Raw genomic sequence first — 21,757 nt, 5'->3', positions numbered from 1 at the left:
TTGTTTGTGTCTTATTTTACTCCCTGAAATTCCTTCGTGACAGATCTGTCCAGCTGAGAAGGAGGTAGATTAATGACCAAAAGTACAGACCCAGCCAACTTCTCATCTGAGAGTTGAAGGGAAAGAGCTTTGGACTGGGGGATGGATGGGCAAGTTCCAGTTCTGAGGCACCAAACATTGAGTGAGTGCCTAGGTCTCCTTGTGTAGTAGTCTGTCACCCTTCCAGGACCAAGCTGCAGTGAATCTTTGGTGCCTTGTGGAAGTCAATGGGGAAATAGGGCAAAAATTAGCCTACAGCTGATTTTGTTGGACTATAAGGATTCAATTACCTGAAGATCCTGGTAGTTCAGATTAAGTATGAGAATGGCTCTTCCTACTGCTGAGTAAAAGCAGAAAACTCAACCACTGGCAATCTGGCAGGGTGTCCTGGAATTGGTATTTGGAGTGATGTTTTTAAGGCAGTGAAGGGCATGGTTGGGATATAGAGGAAGAAGGACAGTCTGGGATGAATGGGCAAAGCCGTAGAGGTGGAAACAAGCTCATCATGGGTGGATGATGGATGAGAGACGAAAAGGCAAAACCACAAAGAGAAAGCCTGGCGTTCCCAGCTGTGGAAACGACAAAGTCTGTGTGTCTATTTTCTCATTCATGGTGCCCTGCAGTAGCCACCCAATAGCAGTCTCCATATATTCTGTGACAGTTAACTAATAAATTCTGTTTTTCTTTAATTTAGCTGTAAGTTTAAAGTAAATATTGATATTTTTAAAGATATAAAACCAGTCACTCATCACAATGCATTTCAGCAAAAGCAAACAGTTTGGTGCCCTGGACTTACAGAGGTTTCTCCTAATTGGATAAAAAGATGAGGTCTGTGCTTTTTCATTTGCCTGATTAATTACTGCTCTGAAACCCTTGAAAACAGACATGGTCTGTAAGTAGTATCTGTTGTTTAATCGAGCACAGATGTTTTTAGAAACCTTTTAAATAGTCCTGGAGAATTACTGACTCAAGCGAAGTGAATCATTGAGCTGTATGTTTTAAAAATGACTGTAACATGCCAGCAAAAAGCAATTTTTACTAACGTTCAAGTTATGGTCACTGTAATTGTGGTTTGTCCTAAATCTACCAGCTGCAAGAAGCAGCACCACGATACTGGTAGTAAATGGCATCACCATCCACCCCAGGTCTAGGCTAAAAGTCCAGCAGTCACCCACAACTTTTCCCTGCCTGTGCTTCCCTCTTTGGTCCCTGCTGTGTCCAAGTTCTGTTGTCAAGTTCATCCCCTAAGTATCTCTCCAGCTATTTCCTTTTCTGTATTCCTATCACCACTACCTAAGTTAAGGCAACTGTATCAACTGGGCCTGGTAGGAAACCAGATCACCCAGATGGTTCAAATAAAGACTTTAACGGGGAGACTATTTCAGGGGTGTGGTCAGGACTAAGGGAATGAATGAGGGAGAGTGAGGCACCCAGAGATAAGGAATACTGGCACCCTGTTACCACTCCTGAGGGACATTGGGAGGACATTATGTTCCCAAAGCTCAGTGTGAGAGAGGGAGGAGGCTGCTGTGATCAAGGAGGGGATGTGGAAGTGGGCTGTGGCAGTGTAGCACCAAAGTTGGCGGGGGTGGGGATGGGATGGGTGGTGGTGGTGGTAAATACTCCAACCTTTCTCTCATCTTGTCTTCCAGTCTCCTGCGGCACCTCCTATTGGCCAAACCCACTGAATCCCCATGGGGAGGGAGCCCCAGAGATGCAGTCCTCAGGGGTTAGCTTCCTCGAGCACAAAACAGGGCAGAGATGGGCAGAGGAGTGGATCTGGAGGCTTGAATGAAGAATAACTATCGTAGCAACCAGCATCCCACACTGGAACTACTGCCACAGCCTCTTAAAGGCCTCCCTACCTCTGGGCTTGTTTCCTTTCCTAATCATTCTCCATAATGTGACAAGAATGCTCTTTCTAAAGCAGAAATCACCAAGTCACTCCCCCATTTACAACCCTTGATTGACTCCCCATTGCTGTCACGATAAAATTAAAACTCAACATGGTAGCATAGACTGAATGTTTGTGTCCCTCCAAATTTCAAATGTTGAAGCCTAACTCCCAGGTGATGGTATTTGGAAGTGGCGCCTTTGGGGTGTGATTAGCTGCCCCCACCCCTCGCCCTTCTGATGCCAATCATAAGTTCAGGTTGTCACCGATGCTTCTGACCAATGGGCTATAGATCAGAGGTTCCCATGACCCCCTCCTAGGGTTCGATTAATTTGCTAGAGCGGTTCATAGAACTCAGAGAAACATTTCACTTACTAGATCACCTGTTTATTATGAAGGGATATAACTCAGGAACAGCCAGATGGAAGAGATGCTTAGGGCAAGGTATGGGGACAGGGTGCAGAGCTTCCATGCCTGCTCTGAGTGGCCACTCTCCCCAAATGTCCACATGTTCACCAACCTGGAAGCTCTCTGAACCCTGTCCTTTTTGGGATTTTATGGAGGCTTCATTACGTAGGCATGATTGATTAAACCACTGGCCACTGGTGATGGATTCGACGTCCAGACCCTCTCCCCTCCCCAGAATCAGGGTGGGACTGAAAGTTCCAACCTTCCAATCACACGGTTGGTTCCCTTGGTGACTGGGCCCCATCCTTAGGTGACCTAGGAGCTTTCCAAAAGTCCCCTCATTGACATAACAAAAGACAACTTTATCATTCTCATCATTTAGGAAATTCCAAGGGTTTTAGATGCCCTGTGCCAGGACTGGGGATGAAAAAAAATGTATACTTCTTATTATAAATTACAGTATCACAGTGCCCTTATAAAGGAGGTCCCAGAGAGTTCCCTCGCCCCCTTCTGCCATGTGAGACAGTGAGAAGACAGCCTTCCATGAATGAGGAAGCAGTCTTTCACCAGACACCCAATCTACCAGTGCCTCGATCTTGGACTAATGAATTCCTGTTTATAAGCCACCAGTCTGGTTCTGTTATAGCAGCCCAAAGGGGCTAAGACACACAGAGCACAATGTCCTGTGGGCCACATTTTTATTTACTCTCCCGCCCCCTTGCACTTCATGCAGTTCTGAGACCATGAAATGCTCTCTCATCGCCCAACCTTAGTCCACACTGCCCTCTGCCTGCAGTTGTGCCCTGCTCTCCGGGCCTTTTCCCTGGGGCTAAATTCTGGTCCAGTTTTCTGGGTTTTTTTAGACTATCTAGAGTTCTTCCCTCCTTTTTTTTTTTTTTGGAGATTTTTAATAAACTTTATTTTTTAGAGCAGTTTTAGTTTTAGGTTTACAGAAAAATTGAGCAGGAAGTACAGAGAGTCCTCATATACATCCTTTCCACCTCCTCCACAATTTCACCTATTAGTCACATCTGATATCAGTGTGGTACATTTGTTACATTCATCAACCAATATTGATACATTATTATAAAGTCCATAGTTTACATTAGGGTTCACGTTTATGTTGTATAGTTCTATGCTTTTGACAAATGCATAATGTCATGTATCAGCCTTTACAGTATCATACAGAAAAGTTTCACTGCCCTAAAAATCCCGTGTTCACCTATTCATCCCTCCTTCTCTCCCCCTGAACCTCTGGCAACCACTTAATTTTTTACTTTCTCCATAGTTTTGCCTTTTTCAGGATGTCATGTAATTGGAATCATATGGTATGCAACCTTTTCAGAATTGACTTCTTTTACTTAGCAATATGCATTTAAGTTTCCTCCTTGTCTTCTCATGGCTTGATAGCTCATTTCTTTTTATCGCTGATGATATTCCATTGTATGGATATACCACAGTTTGTTTATCCATTCATGTAGTGAAGGACAGCTTGGTTGCGTCCAAGTTTGGGCAATTATGGAAACAGCTGTTATAAACATCTGTGTGCAAGTTTTTGTCTGGATGTAAATTTTCAACTTGTTTGGATAAACACCACAGAGTGTAATCGCTGGATTGTGCGGTAAGACTATGTTTAGCTTTGTAAGAAACTGCCAAACTGTCTTCCAAAGTGGCTGTACCATTTTGTATCCCCATCAGCAATGAATGAGAATTTCTCTTGTCTCACATCTTCACCAGCACTTGGTGTTGCCAGTGTTTTGTTTTTTAACCATTATAATAAGTGGGTAGTGGTGTCTCATTATTGTTGTAATTTGCATTTCCTTAATAATATATGATATTAAGCATCTCTTCGTATGCTTATTTGCCATTTCTGCTCCAGTTTGAGCTATCAGGTTAGTTGATACTTTCTGCAGGAAGGCTACTCTCCCCCGTTGTATCAGATAGCCTTTGCTGTGTAACAAAGCACTCCAAAACCCAGTTAAAACAACAAGCATGCATCTGTGGGTCATGTAGGGTTCAGCTGATTTAGACTGGGTTGGGATGGGTGGTTCTGCTTCAGGCTGCAGTGGCTGGGGCTGCTCTGCTTCTCACTACAGGCTTGTGGGTCTCCTGGGGCAGCTCTGCTCCACATGTCTCATACCTTCTTTGGACCAATGGTATAGCCAGCATATGTTTTCATGGCAAAGGCAGAAACACAAGAAGGTGAGTGGAAACACGTAAAATTTCTTAGAGCCTAGGCTCACTGGTACACACTTGAAATCAGCCAAAGTAATTCACACGGCCAAGCCTAAAGTCAAAAGGCGGGATCAGACCCTAGCAAGTATATGGATACATGGGAGGAAGAGTAAAGAATTGGGGCCAACAAGTCAATATACCATGGTCTGCCCCTTTGGTCACAGTTATTCACTTTCCTCCAACATGTGAAATATCCTTCCCCCTATCCCAGAGCTCCAAAGAGTGTCATCCAGTCATGGCATTGGCTCAAGACCAGGATGTCATGATCTATATCTAGTCTGCAGGTACCTTCTCTTGACCCAGAGACCTATAGACTAAAATGACAAGTAATCTTCCCCTTATATACCCAACACACAGAGATGAAACAGGAAGAAATACTGAAATAAATACTTCCATTTGAAACACTCCTATTCCTGCCCACATGCTACTGGCCATAGCAGAGGGCACCCATGATGAGGCCATAGCAATAGAGAGATGAAGAATTGGGGACAATACTTTTTCCCAATGAAAATGAAAATGGAAGGATAGTTACCCTTCCATTTTCTTCACTTGCCTTGACCACTTCTGAAAGGGCTTTAGTAAATATATCCTTTCTGGCATCTGAGCAAATTTCTCAGAATGCTTCCCAGCTTGGAGAAAGTTGGGGGCTTAAAGGTCTTTTCACATTTCAAACAATCTCAGTCCTTTTCAGTCAAGGCTAGAAGTGCTTTTGCCAATTATTCTCTCAAAATTTTTTCTGAGTTAAACAAAACAAACAAAAATTAAAAAGTGGCAAGGAAGTACATTTTTCTTTTAGAAAGGTGAGATAAAGGATTGAATTTTCTCAAATGACTAAATAAAAGAAGAATGTTGAAGATGTTGTAAAAAAGACCAACTAAAATGTTATCCCATATACATTTCCTTATACGTAGTTTTAGGAATTTAAGTAATTAAAGAGTTGGACCAAAATATATTTTTGATAAAATAATTTATAACGAACATTATCTTGACAATAGTGTATTGAAATTGATATTTTAATTTTCACAAATCTTTCTGAGTATGTCAGATTAAACAAGGTATCCTTCAGTGAAAACATTTGTATAATTAGTATAATTTGTATAATTAGTGGTTAACATATAAGTCCTAAGAAAGCCTTTTTAGAAGCTGTCACAACCACTGAGAAAGGGAATGACTAATGTCTGGGTACAATCTTTATGCAAATCTGATGGTTCTAATTCTTTGCATTTAAGAAAATTGTGATAGGATTTAATTAGGTTTTCAGTTGGTAGGACTTTTAAATTTAGCTTTGATAAATGCTTGCCCTGTGATTTTAGCATTTACCTCAGAAGTTGTTCAAAGAATTGAATGACATGGCTCTAACCAAATTCCTTCCATTCCCATTAACTTATGTTTAAGGGTACAATTTCTCAGCACATATATCTGTTATAAACAAACAAGAAAATAAAAGGAATAAAACTGAAAGAAAACATGAGTTTTTAAATGTATTTTATTCTGGTTCACCCATGTGTCAAAAATCATTTGGGATATGCCTCTCTGTCTCTGTCTGTCTCTCTTCATAGTTGCTGTTAAGTTAGACGCATCAGGCTACTCTGGGACTATGCATTAAGTTTTCTAGAAACTTGGTTGTTCAGCCAAAAGGATCTCCTCCTAGACCAAGGCTACTCAAAGATACAGCATCAGCCGTCACCTGGGAGCCTGTTCAAAACACAAGCTCTTGGGCCAGATCTGTTGACTCAGAATCTCTGGGGGTGGTGCCCAGGAATCTGTGTTAGCAAGCCCTCCAAGTGATTCTGAAGCATGCTAAAGTTGGATAGACTGGATGCTCCTTGTTTCTTTTAGGGCTTGGTCATCACCCTGAGGACTTGGCTTGACTGGCCGTGCCTGGGATGGGTCTTTGTTTCCTGTACCTTTCTGGTCATATCCTTGACTTGATCTTTTGTCTCCGGGTTGTATCATATTTGAGACTCTTTTACTGGCTGGAAAGTCTGGGAATGGAAACTAGTTTTATTTTCCAACCTGGCTGGTTCTGGGCTCTCTATGTTCCCTCTAAATTCTGCTTACTATCTGACCAGTTCTTCTCTGAGCGGTACCATATCATATGCAGCTGAGAGCAACCAGCTCCCAACTGTAGACTTCTGCCTCTCAATCTTCTTGCCCAAGTCTCAGGTTCATTAGATACATTTTCTGTCTTCAAAGTTAACCCCAGTGACAGTTTTATCAGATGTTTTATCACTGCATAACACAGGTCACAATTTCCCAGCCTCTATAGCAGTTTCTTTGCTATTTTTTCAGCCTCTGCTTTCTAGGTCCAAAGCCAATAACAGATATTTTAGGACTTTATTATAGTACCAATTTCTGTAAAGGTTTGATATTGCTGCATAACAAACTACTCTCAAATTTAGTGGCTTAACGCAATAATTATTTATTATTGCTCACATGTCCATAGGTCGCCTGGGGTTCGAGTGATAGTCTGGTTTGGCTTGGTGGCTCTGCTTCTCACTGCAGACCAGTGGGTCTGTTAGGGTGGCTCTGCTCCACACGTTTTACCATCTCCTTTGGACCAGTGGGTGAGCCAGGGCGTGTTCTCCTCCCCAAATAGTAGAGGTGCAAAAAGGCAAGTGGAAATATGTGATGTTTCTTAGGTCCTAGGCTTGGAACTGGCATACTATCATGTCTGCCCCTATGCCACTGGCCAGAGCAAGTCACATGGTCAAGCCCGAAGCCAACGGGCACCCGTGATGAAGCCATGACAAGAGTATGGATGCAGGGAGCCATAAAGAATTGAGGACAATATTTAATCTGATAGCCCCTCGAGCATAAAAATAGGACTCTCTCCTATGTGTTGCCATTACTTTTAAAAGTTATCCTCTTGGAGCATTTGTATCATTGTTTTTTGTTTCTTTCTATCACCAATTAGATGAAGTTCCAGAAGAGTAGGGGTCATATTACCATAGTGCCTGCAGAGCCCAGACAGTGCCTGGCACATGGTAGTTGCTCAATGAATACTTGTGGCACAAGCAAAGGACTAGATGAATGAATGTGGTTTCCTAGTGGGCAGCTTGCCAGGTGAGATCTGTGGAGACTAGGAATTACGTGCTGATTTGGAACCTTGTCTGGACATTTAATTGGAACCTTCAAGATTTTCATCAGTATGTCTTCTTAGGAAAATAAAAGCTTACCTATGTGTTTGAACTTCACAGGAGCAAAGTGATGCTTAGCATTTGGAAGACATCATAAGCCAAAAAAGAGTAATAAAAGAAAAAAAATGGAACCAAAGGGAAATTGTTGAGAGAGAAGAGCTGATGAAATACCTGTGTGGGATTCCATGCAACTTTCTCAAACTCTTCCTTTCAAAAAAGGATGAGTGAGGGAGTTCTAAGTAGCTGTCCCAGGGGTGCCCAGCCTGTCACTGCCTGTGTTTTGTAATCAGAGCCGGGAATCAATTGTGGAGGGGGATAGCGGTGAAGTAAAACCTCCCTGTGAAATCTTGTTGGCAGGCTGTGTGACAGCATGGGTGAGCCACGTGGGACAGTCCAATGTCTGCTGAACCTGCTCATGCCATCCTGCCATCTGTGCTCACAGCCTGACGATTGCTGCAAATAACAGGGGAAATATTTCTCCCTGTCATATTTCTCCCCGTCTCTGCTCTACTCTTTCAGAGCTTCATTGTTACAAACATGTGGCAGTGCTCAGGGCAGAAAGGAGAGGGAACTACTTAAAATCCACCTGACTAAGATTGTTGAAAATGGAGGACTCCCTCTATCTGGACAGCCTAAGTCTTCTCTTCTTTTTAATACAAGTCCTTTTCTCTGGTTAAGTCTCATGGTTTTGCTCATGCTGTGCCCTTACCAGCCTGCCCTTTCTTCCCATGATCAGCGGGCCTTGCCCCATCCAGCCTTCATGTGGGGAAACTTTATGAAGAACAGACAAGGGAGTGATCCTGATGTGGATTCAGATTCCAGCTCTGCTGCTCACCAGCGGTGTCACTCGAGGGGAGTTATTTAACCTTGCTGAGCTCCAGTGTCTCATTTGTAAACTGGGAAGAGCAGAGTATTGTTGGGCGCAGGGAGAGGTTAGATATGGCATAGATAGCATAGAATAGACATATATAGCATAGAAAGGGCTCAGTGACATATACAATATGTGAGGTGATAGATGTGTTAATTAACTAGATAGTGGGAATCCTTTCACGATGTGTATATAGATCAAACCATCACACTGTACACTTTATAATTTTATTTGTCAATTACACCTCAATAAAGCTGGGGGGAAAAGCGCTCGGTGCACAACTTTTTAAAAAAGAGACCCTTTTAAGGGCTTCACCTTCTTCAAACTTCTCAGGCAGAATTTGCCATCTTGTATGGTCTTCCATTATTCCATGGATTCATTCTTGCCTATCCCACCAAATTAAATTTCCCTATGAGTAGAAACCATTGATTGTATTTCTTTTGTATTTGGTACAAATTACAGTATTTGGTTTGTGGTAGGTGTTGATTGATTATGTAATGTGTCAACTTAAAAAGTAAATTTGCCTATTTTATCCTCAAAACAAGTTTATTTGGGAATAGCCAAAAGAGATGCAATTTGTGATGTGTAGGCTATGGCAAACCATAGGCAAATTCAAGAAAGCAAGAAGGGGAGTTACCTTTACAGAGAAAAAGGGAATTAGAGAGGGGCTGTTCTAAACTAAGGTCCGTTTGGGGAAAGTAACAGTTCAGGGCGGCAACGGCTTCCCATTGGCTGAGCTGTGGCATTTGTCATCGGCTGGGCTGTTGCTGGGTGGGAGAAATCTTCCTTCGGTAGCAGAGTAGTTTTATTCCCTAAGATACAAGCCTCGGTCTTTTCCTGTTTGGCATAATTGATGATGTGTGATAGGGCATGAGAGCTCCCCCTACAGGCCTTCTCGACTCCAATTTAATTAAGGTTTCTTTTATTAATTTCCACAAATAAGACAAGATTAAACATCTGTTTTTAAAAAACCTACCTATTTTAAATGTTGTCCAAAATGTTCTGTGTTGTGTAAAGTTTCCAAGTGTTTGAAGATACAGGATAGAATTTTGAAGATCTTTTTTAGGGTGCTTTACATTGACGTGTGACATCAGGGTTAAGAAAAACATTTAAGGAGCCTGGGATTCTGACAGTTTGTTTATTCGACACGCTTTTATTTAGTGCCTACTATATGCCAGGCTGGCTGTTCCAGGTTCTGAAACCTGATGAACTAGACAGAAAAAAAAAAAAAAAATCAAACAGGCAAAAACCACTCTGCCTGCATGGAGCTTGTATTCTTGGAGTTTATGGTATCGGAAGATAGCATAACATTTCTTGGACTTTTATTGAGAAGGAAGTGCAGAGAGATTCAGTTTCCTAAAGAAAAAGACTTCAAATCTAGACTTATTTGACTAAAAAACCCTTTTCCCTTCGCACTGTATCATAATGCCTCCCCAAGGGCAGTAATGGAGAAGCTGGTTTGGGAGAGGGATGATAATGGAGAGAGAGGGGAGCACAGGAGGCAGAGGAGGGGTGGGATGTGAGAAAACCTTGAGGATGCTGTCGGTGCAGCTGCTATGGAAAGCAATATGGTGGTTCTTCAAAAAATTAAACATAGAATTGCCATATGATTCAGCAATTCCGCTTCTGGATATATACTCAAAAGAACTGAAAGCAGGGACTTGAACAGATATTTGCACACTCATGTTCACAGCAGCACTATTCACAAAACAACCAAAATGTGGAAGCAACCCAAATGTCCATCAGCACGTGAATGGATAAACAAAATGTGGTACCTACGTACAGTGGAATATTATTCAGACTTAAAAAGGAAGGAAATTCTGACACCTGCTACAACATGGATGAACCTTGAGAAACTAGGAGAGAAGAGGGATGGGGAGTATTATTTAATGAGTACAGGGTTTCAGCTGGGGAAGATCAAAATAGTTCTGGAGATGGATGGTGGTGATAGTTGCACAACATGTGAATGTACCTAACGCCACAGAATTGTACACTTAAAAATGGTTAAGATGGTAAATTTTATGCTATGTGTATTTTACCACAATTAAGACAAAAAAACAAAACCTTGAAGAAGAGTTCTGGGAGATAGGTCCTTTAGACCTAGGAATAATGGGAAGAGTAGTTTGCCCTTTTCCCTGTGCATGGGCTGCTCAGAGGTCATGCCTAAAATGACTCAGTTCAGGCCCTGGTGGTTGATGTCAAACTCAGTTTGAATTCTTTGCCTCATTACCTATGCCCATTCACAAGAGAGAATGGTTCTCCTTTCCCTCCTGGATTTTTGGGGTAGTTGGAACCAGCTCAGGGCCTGTAGACTCCAAGCTCCACAGTGGAGCAGTTTTCAAGAGTAGTGAGATGGCGGGGGCGGGGGGGGGGGGGTCGGTCGAAGAGAAGCTGTTACTCTAAGGCAGTGGCCTTTTCCAGCAAAAATGTAGAAATGCCCATTTGCTACCCAGTGTGAAAGTCAAGCACAGGTTGTCATGACCCTGCTTGGGATAAGCCCTGTGATTGAGGGAAACAAGCAGATGTGGTAAAGACGGGGACAAGGATTCTGGGAAAGGTGGCACCCTCAGCCTTCCCAGGGGCTCCACACAGGGGGCCCAGAACCTACCAAGCCTCTCAGGCAATCCCTGAAACCACGGCTTCAAAAGCCACCAGGTTTGAGTCTCCTCAGTTTTCCTTCAAGATAAGATGGACTTTGTGGGGCTTAGAATGAGTGGTGCTTGGGATGAACCAACTGCTTGGAATATACCCCCAGGGCTGAGATCTGAGTCAACTGCTTGGCTCATAGAAAAGGTGAGCTTCATTTCAGGAGGCCTGAGAAAGTTGACATACAACCTCCCCTTCTGTGGGCGCCAAGTTCTAGACTTTGCTCTTCAGGACTCTCTAGGACTGAACAGAGTTTTTGACAACAGATTGACATATGTGTGCCACAAAATGATGTTTCAGTCAACGATGGACTGCATATACTATAGTAGTCCTGTTGGATTATAATACAGCTGAAAAATTCCCATCACCTGGTGATGTTGCAGCTGTCGTCATGTCGTAGCACAACATACTACTCACATGTTTGTGGTAATGCCGGTGTGAACAAACCTGCTGCGCTGCCAGTCGTAACAAAGTATAGCACATAAAATTACATACCACACATAATACTTGATAAGGATAATAACTGACTGTTACTGCTCTATGTATTTACTATACTATACATTTTATCATTCTTTAGAGCGTACTCTTTCTACTTATAAAAAAAGTTTACTATAAAACAGCATGCCGTGTTATGCCAGCAGCCTCATACATCTTGTGTTTATCACATCTCTGGATTGCATCATTTTCTCTTGTGCTTGATTTAAATACACTGTATGATGTTCACACAACAACAAAATTACCTAACAATATGATGTATTTCCCAGAAAGCATCCTCATCATTAAGTGATGCATGACTGTGCTCCAAGAGTAAAAGATGGTTGCACTGCCACAGCGGCTTGTCCCAGGTTGGTGTATATTTTAACCAACACTTCTCTAGCACTTCCTATGTGCCGGGCCCTTTTCTAAGTGCTTCACAAATATTAACTCTTATGGTCCTCGTAACAACCGTATGAGGTATCTGTCTCTTGTATAGATGAGGAAGCTGAGGCACAGAGAGGTTAAACAATTTGCTGAAGATGACCCAGCTTGTAAGAGGTGGAGCCAGGCAACCTGGTATCAAACTCTTCTCCTAAGCGCCATGCTCTACTGCCCTTCCACATGGACTACCAGCTATAACATGGAGCAAAGACTTGGAAAGTGCGGCAAAAATCCTTCTCTGACTCTAAGAGTGGCAGCTTTTTGTGTCATCTGACATGTCCACTGGGCTTTACAAAAGCAGCCACAGCTTGAGCACTGAAGGCTCACTTTTCTGAGATTCAACACACTCTAAGTCCTCCTTCTGAGAAAAAGGGAGCCAGCACACTCTGACTGGGCCAGCATGTGGGGGAGCAAACACCCAGGCATCTTGGAGCAGGAGGACTGTATCTGCAGGGATGCACAGCATGGAGACTAGCACACACCAGAAACAGGACCCCCAGATGGCAGCCACATGACTAACGCTCATTAAAGACATTGACTGCTCAAAGGGATTCCTCAATTTCTTGCAGAATCCGAGTGATATGATGAAAAGAACACAAGTTTTGGAGATAGAGACCCAGTCAAGTGACCTTGACTAAGTCACTTTATCTCTCCAAGCCTAGTTGCCTTGTTGTAGAATGGAGCTGATAATACTTTCTCATAGGGTGTTTATACAGATTGAACAAGATAATATATGGCTGATCTGATGATCAGACCCTCAACTGGGAGAGGTGACTTTCCCAGAGGGTATACGACTTGCAGGTTGGGAATCTGGAGGTATGCTCTGGGATGGGAACACTCCTGTAGAGCAGAACGTGGGTTCCCCAGCTGGGTGGTGCAGCTGAAAGATCAGGCACTTAGGAGCCAGGCACTTCTGGGTTCAACTCCTAGCCCCGTCATTTGCTTGCTGTATGACCTGGGAAAATCACCTAAACTTTCCAAATTCAGTTTTCTCAGTAATAAAATTGGCATGTTAATACACATGTCTCAGGACCTCAAATTTTTTGAAATAATGAATGTAGAGGGTGTTAAAAAATGCTAGTTTTGCCCAGTGCTATAGTCTATAGTTCCATCTGTAAAATAGCAGTAATAATATCCATCTCTGAAAGTATATAGCAGAAGAACTCCTATCCCAATATTCATTGTACTTATCATGGCTGTTACTTTTAGCTATAAACCTTGTTGAATCACTTAGAATTACAGGAGAGAAAGGAACCACAGTGACTGGACCTCATCAGAGAGTGACTGTAGTAGTCAAACAATGGGGGAATTTTTCCAGTTTCCCTTTTGTCAAAGTCATTCCTAAGTATCATTGACGTATGCTTAATCTTTGTACTGGGACTTGGGGACTCGGGTTTTGAGGAGGACAGAGCCAGGGAAGTCTTTCTTTCCTTCTTTGCCATCTTTCTCTCTGTAGAATCCCTTCTTGACAACATCCTCCAGTTTTGATCCAACAGTGGGGTGCTTTTGTTCCCATAATATGGGGATCTTAGTGGGTCCAAGAATGGGCTTAAAATGGGGTGTATGAACCTTTCATACAAGGTGTAAAACCTTTGTTTTACATTTCTCCACTTAGAGGGTCCACAGCATTCATGAGGCTACATGACCCGCCTTCCCCCACAAAAGTTAAGAAACACTGTTCTGAGAGAAGATGGATGCAGAAATCCTACTCCATTTGGGACCTAAACACAATTTATTTCTGCAAAAGGATGGGAGGCAGATTTCATTGGAACTTTTCCCACTCTCTTGAACATAGAAGTTGTAGCAGTAAAAAAAGATCTAAACCTTTTGTGCCGTTTCTTTCCCCCAAGTATTTATTCTTGCTCTCTGGGGAGGAAGTCCTGTGCCTTTGGCCCAGTGGACCTCCACCTCTGGACCTGCCCACAGAGCAGGTAAACTTGCCTTTTCTAGAAGATCTTTGTCTTTGAAACCCTTAACTCAGTGATGAATGTTGTCATTAAAAGTCCACAGCTGAGCAGAAGCCCTCCTGGACTCTGAGTTATTGAGTCTCTCTGCCTCTGTGAGCTGGTTACTGGTCAGGTGGCTCTGGGTGACCCTGTGAACTTCCCTTACCAGTGCAAACAACCTCGCCCAACACGCATGAAACCTAGTTGTGCCATTTAAGAAGATTTCTTATTCTTCAGCTTTTAAAGGGTCCTAGTTTGTGGCTTTTGAAGTAATTTAGTCCCAAACAAACCCCATAGACTGATTGGCTCTCTTTGGCATTTGTTTCCCATAAATCCAACTCGGCTTAGGTGAACCTCGACTTGGACTGGAAAGAGAATTTGTTTAGTTATGCTGGGCTGTAGGCACTAAATTGGGCCATATTGTCACTTTTCTTTGGTAATATAAACAAGCCCACAGACCGCTCAGCTCTTGTCAGTGACTGTAATCGGTCAAGTCTGCTTGCTGAGCTATAATTCAGAAGGAAAAAGTCTGATAACTTAGTCTGAGCTTCACCTTTCATGAGCCATCAGTTCATACATCACCCATGACATAAAAAGGGCCTCATTCCCACAGAGTTAGCCCCAGAAGGTTTTTCCTGGTGTTAAGTTCTTAAAAATAGCATCTGTGCTTAGGACATTATTCTCCAAAATTTTACACAAGTGCCAATGATTCTACTAAATCAGGCTTGCCGGATAATTCCTCAGGGCTCCTTCTGGTTATTTAGGCCAGAGTGAGTATCCAGGAAGGTAATATTTTGCAGGTCAATATTTTATTGCTTGATCCAGCCTACAATGTGTACTACACCTTGAACACCAGTCAACAGGGGCTCTGAGGGGGTAAGTTCACCTGCTTGTCATTTAGGACATTAGTCACTCAACACATATTTATTGAACACCTACTGTGTGCCAGGCTCAGTATCAGACACAGGGGCTAATGCAGAGAATAGGATGGGCAAGGCTTTTGGTCTCCTGAAGCTTGTATTTGTATGGAGAGAATAGACTGAGTAAACCAGTAAAATAATTACAGATAGATAGTAGAGCTATGAAGGAAATAACTGGGATGATTTGATAAAGAATACTGAAGATGAGAAAGGTCATGGAAGGTATCTCTGAGACAAGACATTTCAGCTGACCCTGAAGGGTGAGAATGGGTCAGCTGGGCCAGCAGGGAGAAGTGAGCCAGGCAAAGGACCCCTTCCTCAGTTTAGTGTTCTTGGGCAGACAATTGCTCATGGCTTTTTTTATCCACTGGATTGTTAGAAACCTGAGCTTTGTCTCCCTTAAAATATTGCTTGAAACTAACTAGTTATGATGGTTGGAGATTCAAAGCATTATCCTGACTAATTGTGCAGTTTGGGAGAAGAATGCTCTTCCGCATACCCCCTGCTGGAGGCTGGGGGCTGTTCTGCCAGCAGGAAGAGTGAACCTAGATCGCCCCCTGCCTGGTTCACTGCAGCCCTGGGAGAACACCAAGAAGGAACTTGGTTGACCCACTGGCTCCCGGTGGAGAAATTACTTCCTGGTTGTAAATTAGTCCCCAGGGTGAGTTGGTTTTCCTTCCAGAGGTCAAGCGTGCTATTTAGTGCTGAGATTCCCAACTTAGGGAGAACTGGGACGCCCTAATGTCATTTGTTAGAGTTCATGATGACCTCATCCTCTGAAAGTGTTACAAGCCTTGTGCTGGTTTTAAGCATTTAACTGGATATAAAATTCATTTCACTTTGAGGAATTTTGAGAAATTCATGAAACCCCAGGTGTTGCAAAACTGTTGCTAGGAATTGAAAACTATGGTGATCCCTTCAGGACCCTAATAGCCAAAAAGTATAGCTAGTTTCTTAAAATGCTTATGTAGCTCAGGAAGGGAGGCAATCTAATTATCTGAAACAAGGCAAACTCTGAAGAAAAAAGAAGTGTGAGGCTTACATTTGGCTATTTGGGTAAAACGATGGGTGATTTGCCCTACCTTTGAGAAGTACAGACAGTTCCTGGGGTTACCACAGCTACACCTGGCTAATTCCTAGAGCTGCTGCTCTCCTCTGATGGTGGTGGTTACACTGGAGCCCCCATTCCTCCTTCCATGGACCAGGAGATGCAGAGACTTCCTCTTCCACTCCTTCCTGAAGCTTGTCCCAACATTTCACCAGGAGATGCTCAGTGAAATTTTTCACTTACTCACTGTTGTGGGTTGAGTTGTGTCCTCTAAAAAAGATGTTGAAGTTCTAACCTGAGTAGCTGTGAATGTGACCTTATTTGGAAACAGGGTCTTTGCAAATGGTCAAGTTAAGATAAGGTCATAGTGTTAGGCCCTAATCTAGTATGACTGTGTCCTTATAAAAAAGGGAAATTTGGACAGACAGACAGACAGACATAGAGGGAAGACCATGTGAAGACACATGGAGAAGATGGCCATCTACAAGCCAAGGAACACCTGAGGCTACCAGGAGTTGAGAGAGAGGCCTGGAACAGATTCACCCTCATAGCCCTCAGAAGGAACCAAACGTGCTGATGCCTTAATTTCAGACTTCCAGCCTCCACAACTCTGAACCAATAAATTTCTGTTGTTTAAGCCACCCAGTACAGTGTCATGGCAGCCGTAGGAAACGAATACACTCACCATGCATTCTCTTACTAAATATAAAGTAAACACAAACTCAGTCAGGAAGCTTCTTAGACCTTCCTTTACCTTGGGTTCAGAGGGGCCTAGAACCCAAAAGATTTTGTCATCACTGTCATCATAACATTATCACTGTTTATTCTGTGCCAAGCCCTGTATTAAGGGCTTTACTTCCATTATTTCATTTTTCCTTAAAAAATGGTATCCCAAAAAAAAGGTATCAATATATCCATTTTCCAGGAAAATAAACTGAGGTCACCCATCTGATTAACGATGGAACTCGGATTTTAACTACTATACTTGGGGGCCCAGGATCTTGGCTTTTGGGCCTCTGAAAGACTGGGAGCCACTTGTCATGCTAAAGTACACTTCCCTATGGGCAAAGGCGTCTTAGGGGAGTGGCCTAAAAATCTATCCACCAAAAATAAGATCATGACTTTAGGAAAGTATGTTCTGAGTTTCTTATAACTGACTTGCTAATGAATCTTTGAAACATGTTTATTAGTTAGTTGTGGTTTTGTTTACAGCCTGAGTCATTAAGTTGGAATGTTGCATTACTCATGACAGTTATTCAGAATTTTTAAAAATATGCAGAGGTGTGCTATATTTAAATGTATCTTTTCTCTCTGTTGGATGAAGCAAAGTGTTAGTGGAGCCATTTGATTATGGATTAACAGGATGGAAATGAAATTGGGGGGAGCGAGAAAAGCTTTATGTTTTAGTACAGGCACCAACTTTTACAAATTAAAAATGGGGATGAGGGGAGCGACAGTTCCCAAGATATCAAATAACCACACTTTTTGAATTGATAGAGATGGTCCTCTCCATTCCCTTTTCTCCCCATAAATATTTTATTCAGAAAAAGGAGTATAATCATGATAAATAAATGTATAGAATAAGGGTTTTTTTAACCTTAAAAATCCTATGACTAGAATTACTTAAGAAAATTGTAATCATAAGGTTGGTATATCCATTGAATAGTTATAAAAGTTACTCAATAGGTAATCAAAAGAGACTGATTTTCTCATTTTCTTGGTCAACACATTTTCTGAGATACTGTATTAATCAGAGCTCAATAGCATGCAAGTGTCAGAAACTTAAGTCAAACTGGCTTAAAAAATGGGGAATGGAAGTGGAATTAATCAAGTCACCTAATTGAAAAGTCTAGTGCAAGCTCTGTTACTCAGTAAAGACAGCTGTATGAACCTAGAACATAACCAGTCTCATAACTTGTTGCTAATAAAAATGTGGTGTGAACGTAAATCTAAATTTCATAGTTCTTTGTTCATTATCTTTGTAAGAGTTTGAAACTACCCAATGGTAGCTTAAAGACAGACATCAATTCTGTGTAATTTTTTAATTACCATGTGTGTGTTGGTTGCTTTTGAATATCTGGAGAGCAATTTTTAAATTTGAAAAAATTTTTAATTTGCTTATAAAGGTTATTTTATCTTTAAATGTTAGGAAGAATGGGAAATGGATAAAAAGTTAACTGAATAGCACTTCCAAATAAAATATCCAATGCTATCCCCAGGTAGTACTTGACCCTCATCACGTACTTGAAAATGGCCTGCTTTGATGGGATTGCATTTGAGCTGCATAATTCTTTGAAGACATTTTGCTTACATGTTGGACTCTTGTAGGTTGGAGAATGCCTCTTCTCTCTGTCTTACCTTCTAGACCAATGAATGTTCCATTAAGGTGGTATGAGTTTTACATGTATGTCCCTACATGTTGCGATGAGGCCTGACTTCCAAGCTGTAGATTAAAAGATGGGGAGGTGTGAGTTAATATGTAGATCTTACTGTTTGAAGGGGGAGAAATGCCTTCCTCAAGAAAAGATATTTTTCTTTTTATTGAATCACGGGACTTGAGAGATCCAAATTCTACAGACTCTATTTTGCAAATATTTTGCTCATGGCTGATAAAAACTTCACTTGTTGGTGGGAGACAGTGGGATGACATGGAACGAGCACAGGAATAACAGTCTAGGTTCCAGTCCCCATTCTCCCATCATCTCAGAGGCTTTTCTAGAAGGGTGGTGATGCTGTTCACCAGGGCAGAAAGTATAGGAGGAGGAGTGAGAGGGATTCGTGCAATCCCACATCCACAACAGAGCTGCCCAAATTTCCATCTCATTTCTACTTGAGATCGAGCTGTGCTTCTTTGACCATCTCAGCACTGAGTACTTTGTCAGTCCCTTTAAAAATGGTAGTAACAAGACTCTCACTCTTATATTATGCTCAGCCAAGTGGTAACCAGGGGAAAGCTACCTGGACCCCAAAGTGTTACCACTCTCAATAATTACACACATGAGGACGATTACCCAGGGGCAAATGCTCATTCCTGGGTGGCTGTGGTGGGTTTCAGTATCAGCTTATTCAGAGGCCTCCGATCACTTAGGTTTTGTTGAAGACTCTGATGTTCAATACAAAACAGTCCATTGTTTTGCATCTTCCTAGTAATGAAAACAGGCTTTAGAGTCTAAATTCCTTTTCTCCCAGGAAGTGCAACCATGCTTAGGAAATCTGTGTAGGCTCATACATTTTTGTTAAGAAAAAAATGTCACCCATCTTCATTTACCATCAAGCATCCAAATCCCCAGTGAAAATGGTAAAGTTGTGAGAGAGAATTCCCAAATTCACCATTGGGGCCACCTTCAAAGTCGAGCAAAAATATCCTTTTACATTTGTTTTCAGCCTCAGAAATTCCTCAAATTTGGCAAATGTGATCCTGATGAGAAGGGATAGTAGACTTTTACAGAAGTGGCACGTTCCACTGCAACGCGGTTCCCCAGGTTTTCTCATCCAGCCGTCTTCCTGCATGCTCTGGCCTAAGCAAATCCTACATCGTTCTGTAGAGTCAACAATGACCGTACCACTGTAAAAGGTCAAGGTGGATTGACAGACGAGGAAAGAAATGTCAAAGTCATCAACAGGACACAGAGATAATATGATTATATAAGCATAAAATGAGGAGCATATGCAAAGACTAAGAATGTAACTTCTCAGAAAAGATTGCACAAATCTCTCTTATTTTTTCTGTCCAGACTATTGAGTAAGATGGTGACCAGGGTTGTACCTTGTGTGTGTGGGTACATGTGTGTTTTGTTGTTCTTTTTTCTATTCTGGCTTCATGACCCTGTTACATTTTTAAAGGGTGCTCAGTAAACCATGTACCAGCATGGCAGGAGAATATAGTTGGAAACACATTTACAGACAGAAGCCAGGAGTTTGAGCGCTGATGGACACTTGTTACCTCAGTGACTCTGAGCAAATCATTCAGCTATCCTTGCACAACAAGGGTAATGGTATCAAACCCCCATGTGGTTGTTGTGAGTATCAAATGAGATTATGTATGAGAACACGCTTTGTAAAATGGAAAGCCTTGAACAAATTCTACTTGCTACTACTGGTCAACTTGTAATGGAAAACGATTTTATACACTTCACTCCCATCGGCTTTCTCGGTCCCTCCTTTGGGATCACTAACTTCCAGTAGCCACAGCAAGGTGTGCCCAAGCATGGAAATCATCTCATCATCACCTACCATAGAAACAGTAGAAAAGCGCTTAGGCACTCAAGAACACATTTGTAGTAACATTTCTGGGCTTCAAATCAAGTTGAAAACTCATGTCAAAAGGCCTATGCTCGATCAAACTGTTTTTTTTCTCACTCTTCTCAGTACCTAAAAAGGATCATATAGTCCTAATTAGGCCTAGAGAGGCCCACAAAAGAAACGTGTTTCTAAGAGGTTTGGATTTATGAACTGAAAACTGTAGGCTACTGTGTCCTTTAATATATTCAGAGAGACAATTAAGATAACTTTAGTTATGGTTTTGGAAAACCGTCCGGGCGGCATTCAACTGAACATATAGCCTTTCTCTGTCAAAAAACAAAATGAAATGACATTTTTGGAATCAGCTCGCTCTGTTAAAAGCAACCAACCATCTGAAAACACTCAATGAATTGGAATAAAGTTGTACAAAGTTTTGTGATCCTCAGGAGAGGAACAAAAGTTTGGAAGAACGTTTAGCTGCCAAACTTCAGGAACAGACAATTCACAAAGAAGGAAGTTAAATGGCCTACAATGTGTGAAAAAATGTTCACCTTCACTGATATGTCAAAGATATGTAAGCTAAAACAATAATAAAATGCCATTGACAGAGATAAAAGTAAATTCCAATACTCAGTGTCAGCCAGATTCTATAAATGTGGGCACTCCTGTGCCCTGTGGGTGGGAATGTAGATTAGTATAGTCTTTCGGATAGCAATTTGGCAAGATCTAAAGTGAAACTTTAAAGTCATAACTCTGTTTCAGGAAATTTGTTCTAAGAAATTTAGTATAGATTTAGAAAATTTATGAATGAAGATGTCCACTGCAACCTTATTCATAATAAGGAAAATTGGAAAAACCTAAATGTTCAATAACAGAGGAATAATTGAATACATTGGGGTATAATCATCTGTTATGAACTGCATGTTTGTGTGCCTCCCCCTACCCAATTCATACGTTGAAATTCTAACCCTCAATAGAATGGTATCAAGAGATGGGACCTTTGGGAGGTAATTAGGTCATGAGGATGGAGCCCCCAAGATGCAATTAGTGCCCTTATAAGTAGAGGAAGAGAGTTAGCTTTCTCTCTCCCCAGCATGTGAGGCTACAAAAAGAAGACAGCAGTCTGTAAACCATGAAGAAGGTCTTTACCGGAACCCAGCCATGCTGCTATCCCGATCTTGGACTTCCAGCCTCCAGAACTGTGATAAATAGATATTTGTTGTTTAAGCCACCTAATCTATGGTATAGTTATAGCAACCAAAATGGACTAAGACACTATCATATAAAATGTTACTTGGTCTTTAAATTTTATTATTTTGAAGTTTAGCTAATGACGTGGGGAATATTGTTCTATAATGTTCATTATAATAAAGGTGGATGCAAAACTGCACATGATATATAATGCCTATCTGGGAAATCTATGTGTAGAAAAAGAGTGAAAGAGGAAATAATA

At 41.7% G+C, this 21,757-nt stretch overlaps 1 long non-coding RNA gene across 6 annotated transcripts in view; it reads left to right on the top strand.

Annotated features, from left to right (window-relative positions):
• The window catches only part of LOC103562092 (uncharacterized), a 156,465-nt gene that overhangs the window by 121,404 nt on the left and 13,304 nt on the right, over positions 1 to 21,757 (top strand). The gene's annotated exons all lie outside the window — the stretch shown is intronic.

This window comes from Equus przewalskii, chromosome 3 (genome assembly GCF_037783145.1).
Source record: "Equus przewalskii isolate Varuska chromosome 3, EquPr2, whole genome shotgun sequence".
NCBI lineage: Eukaryota > Metazoa > Chordata > Mammalia > Perissodactyla > Equidae > Equus > Equus przewalskii.
Note: the sequence above shows the minus strand (reverse complement) of the source record. Positions and strands in the feature narration are given on the sequence as shown.